The sequence below is a fragment of the Octodon degus genome, unplaced genomic scaffold (genome assembly GCF_000260255.1).
Source record: "Octodon degus isolate 3935 unplaced genomic scaffold, OctDeg1.0 scaffold00011, whole genome shotgun sequence".
Taxonomy (NCBI): Eukaryota; Metazoa; Chordata; class Mammalia; order Rodentia; family Octodontidae; genus Octodon; species Octodon degus.
In genome coordinates this window covers 9,727,678-9,733,874 of record NW_004524587.1, presented here as the reverse complement: position 1 = coordinate 9,733,874, position 6,197 = coordinate 9,727,678, and positions in this window count along the sequence as shown.

Genomic DNA, 6,197 nt, shown 5'->3' with positions numbered 1-6,197 from the left:
ATAATAAAGAATCATTCTATAGAATAACTAACCAGTATTCTTTAAAAATATCCATGTCTTATAAGACAAAGAAAGACTGAGGAACTATCATAGATTGAAGGAACCTAAAGAGTTAGAGAACAGTGAAATGTTCCTGAATCAGATTCTATAACAGAAAAATTCACTAGTGGTAAAATTTGAAAAATTCTAATAAAACCTTTGGCTCTGTTAATAGTTTTTAGGACCCATGTTAATTTCTTAGTTTTTACCCTCGTATCATTATGTAAGATGCTAAAATTGAGGCTATATAGGAGCTTTTTGTACTATCTTTGCAATTTTTCTGCATGTCCTTGTTCTTTCGCAGGAGACCACCGCTACCTTACTAAAGCAAAAGAGCAAACACCAACATCAATAATAAAGTTAGATATTTGTGTAAAAGGGATAAAGATAACGTGAGACATTTGTAGAAAAATAGATGCATCTGGAGACCATAATGTTAAGTGAAATAATAAATCAGACATACAAGCTTAAAAATTGCATGGTTCCTCTTATATAAGAAACCCAAATTATAAATAAAGGGCAAAATAAAAGATAGAGAATAGGAAGTAGGGAGGAAGATTTGTCCCATATGGGAAAGGATTCAACAGATGGAGAGAGGAAAGAGAGAAAGGGGACAAAAAAGGAATTAAGACGTGTTATGCACATGTACCAACTCTACACAAGAAATGTCAATGTATCCTGATAAAAAAAGTCTTAAACTCATACTGATAAACTGTTGTTGGGGGAGAGAGGAGATGTCGCCTACCTGGCAAGTCCACTGTGAGAGCTGATTGTGTTCTTTCATATTTAGAACAGTGCCTGGCACATAGAAGCTGCCATACAGTGCTAACACTACAAATAGTAGCAGAGAAGATGACAGAACTGGGATTGGAGTTGGATCTTGAAAGCAAGTGATGATGATGTTGTTTGTTGTTGTTGTTGTTGTTGTTGTTGTTGTTGTTGTTGTTTAAGCAGGATCTCTCTAAGTCATTAAGCTGCCCAGGCAGGATCAAACTTGCAATTTTCCTACCTCATTCTCTGAGTCCTGGGATTAGAAGTGTGTGTGATTTTTTGTTTGTTTTTGTTTTTGGTTTTTTAATGTATTTTGTGCAAGGTCTCTCTACACAGCTCAGACTTGTAGTGAACCAACTGCTTTCAGCCTCCCCAGCGCTGGGATTATAGGTGTTCGCCACCATGCCCAGGCTCAGTCACTGGCTCAGCATGCCCCAGGGGGTGAAGCCAGTGCTGCATGAGGTACCAGGGAAGGAACGCGGTCCCTGCGTTGCCTAAGCAGTCACTTAGTCCACTGAGCTATCTAATCAGCCCTTCAGGGGTGGTTTTTGATGGGCAGAAAGAATATATTTCTTGAAGACAATCATAGAACAAGCAAAAGGAGAGTTTTCACCATATCAGTCAATGACCATGGTGACAAAGATTAGATGGAGTGTGTATTCTGGAAAGGAAATTTTACAAAATGGCATGAGAACAATGGTGGTAGGAATAGAAAAGCTGAATATGTTACTCTCATCCCCACCCTGACTTCTCCATAGCAAGTGCAGGAGTGAAAGCAAAGAACTGATGAATCAGGAGAAAATCCAAGTCAAGTCAAAGAAGGGAAGGTACATTTGAGAAAAATATCTATAGAGATCAAAGACTTTGCCCACAATGTACAAAACATAGTCTGCAGCCTATTTTGCAGCTAGTAGAAATCTTAGAAATGGGGAATAAATCAAAAAATGATTCCTCTGAGAGGAACACACATAAAGGTACTTTTCATTTTCATTAAATTCAGCTGCATGAAGCAGGAAAAAAAACATAACAGAGACTTAAATAAGACATAAATTGCTCCTTCTGTCCAGGACTGGAATGACTTGGGCTCCTTTCATCTCCATAAACATCTTTATAAGTATGTTCCAAATGACTGCTGGAGCACCAGCTATTAAATGAACATTGCAAGCAATTAAGGAGCGAAGGACAAAGAGCTGTATACTACCTCGCTTTAAGATTTCCAGCAAATGGGCTGGGGAGATAGCTCAGTGGAATAAATGCTTGCCTGGCAAGCACAAGGTCCTGAGTTTGATCCCTGGTAGCACCAAAAGAAAAAAAAAAAAATTACATAAGATTTCCAGCAAGTCTCCAAGATATTTCTTATATTTCAGTGACCAAAGCTTAGATACATAGCCATACCCAGCTCCTAGAGAGGCAGGAGATACAGTCTTCTATTTGAAGTAGCCTATTTGGAGTCTACTTATTAGAATACATAGGTACTCTAATGAAACTTTAGTTCTCTTCTTAAAGAAGAGACTAAGCATCAATTAGAAGAATCTGTAAAAGATACCAAAGGAGATAGAGTCAGGAAAAAATTTTACCAATACAATGAGTCTTTAAAAAAAAATACAATGAGTCTCATAAATCATGTCCTCCTTTTCCTTCCCCAAGCTCCTCATTTCATATCTCATCCCAAAGGCTCTTTCCAGGGAGATTCACTTAGCCCTACTTTGTCTCAAAAAGAACCTCTACCCTAAAATAGGACTATAACCCAGTCTTAATCTTGTATCAGATTCCTATTCCCAAAGTTACTTTGTAGGACACAAATCTAGCAAATTCAGTATCATCTCTTCCTACTACTTCTTCCAACCACTTCCTCCAATAGACATGCACTACAAGTTTTCTCCTTTAGAACTACATCTAAAAGAGGTAGACTCTACCTACCAAGCTCTACACATAATGGATCCATCCAAATATTCTCAATGGAAGGGGCGGGGAGATGGCTCAGTAAAATAAGTGCTTCCCTGCTAAGCACAAGGATCTGAGTTCAATCCCCGGTTCTGCCAAAAAACAAAAAAAACAAAACAAAAAAAAAAAACTACACACACCAAATATTCTCAATGGAAAAAAATTATTATAAAAGGAGTATTTCTTGATGGAAAAAAAATTATTATAAAAGGAGTATCTTGGTCCATTACTGGTGCTCACATATTGTTAAAATAGAGGAAATGTTGAATATTCTTTCATCATTTCTTTTTTTTTTCTTTTCTTTTTTTTTTCTTTTTGCGGAACCAGGGATTGAATTTAGGCCCTTGCGCTTGCCAGGCAAGCACTTATTCTACTGAGCTATCTTTCTGGCCCCCTCATAATTTCAATAATTAAGAACTCTAGGACTTATCACATTTATATTGATAGGCAGTAAGCCACTAGAGAAAAATCTAAAACCCAGTATAGGTACAGACTTGTGGCTAAGTGTAGGTAAATCTAAATTAGTTTCAATTAACCTCCAATGAGCACTCTTTAAATTAAACAGAATCTCTTTCCCTTAAAATCCAGAAACATGTTTTAAGTGATGTAGGTGATCTCTAGAACTCTTCTAAGCAAGTTAAGAAGGAAAAGGACTAGATAATGTTGCCCAAAGACCAATAGTTAATCATACACTCCGGTAGCAACCTGTCCACAAATCGATGAGTATGGCATTTGTATAGCCTTGTGGTGGATAGATAACTGGCGGTCAGCTTCTTACACCCAGCTGAATTGAACTAGCATGATGCTGGGTGTGGAAGGCCCACCTAAGAATTGTTGCCAGCAGCATAAAAGGTGGAATAGGAGAAGCTGCCCAAAAAATGCTGTTAGAGATGCTTTTGGAGAAGCTGTTGGAGCTGTTGGAAGCTGCTGGTTCCCTTGGGCTGTCCTGCTGGAAGACCTTGTCATGTTGGCTTTCCCAATAGACTTTGAAGAAGCTTGGGTCCTCATCCTGAGCATTGATTCCTGGCTCTGGAGGGGAAGGTGGTGCACTGCTCAGCCTCATGAAGCTTGTCTCATTGGCTTTTTTGATGAGAACTCTGGTTTCCTCATCACTGGAGGAGTGCAGGACCTCACTGTTGCTGAGGATGGCTATGGTACTTTTGGGGGAGCTCTCATGCTAAATTTGAGCATTGTTTCCTAGCTCCAGTTCAGATCCCTCAGCTTGCTAACACAGATCCTTCATCCCACTGGCATAGACTTCCTAGCTTCCACCACTGACCTTTGGGCCTTTCCAGCACATATCCATGAAGTGGACCTGCATGAGACTTTGTTTGGCCTATAGGACTCCAGTTGGACTTGTGGGAGGCATTGTTATAAGCTCTAGGTTTCCAACTGGACTTATGCAGCATATCAGGGTCTAGGCCCTCATCTGGATTCTTTAGTATTTAGTGTATGGATAGATTTCCTGCCCTTGTAGTATGTGATTCTTGGGTGATTCACTATCAAATGTGTCCTGTACTATATTGTTCACTTTGAAAAAACCCCAAACCATGACAACCCTGATGTGGCTAGTGAATGAAGTATTATGTATTTCCCATGCTGACCCATTGATCTGTGTTTCATGGAAATTGCTGCTATCCTTTTTCCTTCCTCTCTCAAAATTAAACAATGGCACTGTAACATCCTATAACTCAGTTGTGTCCCAAATTTTCTGATCAAGCAGCCACAGAGGAAAGTGATCAATGATGTAGAATGTGCCTAAAGAGACTCATATGGAGAGAAAATATTCTCTCACGCTTTTACAGAGAGCAAATTGGTCAAGCAATGGCTATGACTCATCCACTTGGCTGACACTGACAAAAGATCTACAAACTGCGGTACAGGGTTTCAGGATAAATCCTGAGGGGATTTGACTGATCTTGTCAGATACAAAAGTTATATTTCTTGTTATATAGGTCTTGATTTATCTTGGTCTTAATCATTCAGTGGAAAAGTATAAAAAGGAAAGCCATATCAATATACTGAGCTGTAAAAGGCTCAAGTCAACAACTTCTGGCATTGCCAGTCCTACAGATAACCCACTACTATTGTGGAATGCTGGACTATATTGGAATATTTTGCTGAATTCACACACCTACAATATTTAAATGACAATGGAATACCCATCTCTGACAAAACTAAACAAAAAAGGGGGGATACAAATGAAGGACTATTTTGTATCTGTATATTAAAAATAGTTAGGATAGATATACAGCTACTTTCTCTCAATTCAATGAATAGAAAGATTTGTACTAATAGTGTTTGTGGACAGGATATCATGTCTGCATCTTGTACTATGAATAACCACTAGGACGACAATGCTATGCAATGTATTAATTATTGAAATTGTCCTACTAATCGGTTTTGAAACTGTCTCATTTCTATTTGTTTCTCAATAAAATCATTTTTTTAAATTAAACAATGGTCATCTGAAACCAGAAAAAAAAATAGAGAAATTTAAACTTAAACTGGAGAATTAGACCCTGGCGAAATATATAAGATGGGCCAAAAGTGAAGGAAAATAGTAGATCACTGCAGAGATTTAACTTTCCAGAGGCCAAAGAACTTTGATCCATGCTAAGACATGGAGTAAAATTCCAGCATCCTATCCATCTTGCAAGGCAATAGACAGAATTTCAGTAGGACACATATGAGAAGAATAGACCTCTTATACATATACTACCATCAAGGACATGGAGGGAAAACTTCCAAAACTGAAAGAGGACCAGCCAGACCAAAGCCCTCAGGATGAGAAAGGGGCAGCCTATGTGGCCTATTTGCAATGACAAAGGCATCTCAGCATATACAGCCAGGAGAGATGCCCATGACTATAAACCAGAATATGCCCCTGATGCCAGGATCCAACCTAGGGCCCCAGAATTTATGTGTACTTTAGAGGGGTCTTAAAGAACTCGAGGAAATCATAAACTGATTTATGTTTAGCCTGAAATGATGGCACTTTCTTACCAATAACTACAAGTGTGATTTCCACCCCATGGTGGAAATGAGGCTCAATAAGAAAATCTAAGTGATACAAAAACATTTACCTTCTTTTCACACCTCAGTACAGGGCTGCTCCATTAGTCACCCACATGAGAGGTAGTGTTGGGTGTTCCTTGGATATGCTTAAGGTGCTCTGAGAGTGAACTGAGAGGAGACAAAACATGACTACTCATTTGAACAAGTTTTTCTTCAGGATCATTTTTTTCTAGACACAAATGTCACCAAAAGAAGGCCTGCTTTGAAAAGCAGATAGCAAGACTGTTGAAAACACGAAAGCAATTCCCTAGCTAATGTAGCAGATGAGGCATGAAGAAGTGAAGGTCCCGGCAGAAATTCAGGAGACAGAAGATGCAGGAGCAAGAGTTTGCGATGAGATGACATTAACAAAATCCTGGGCCCAG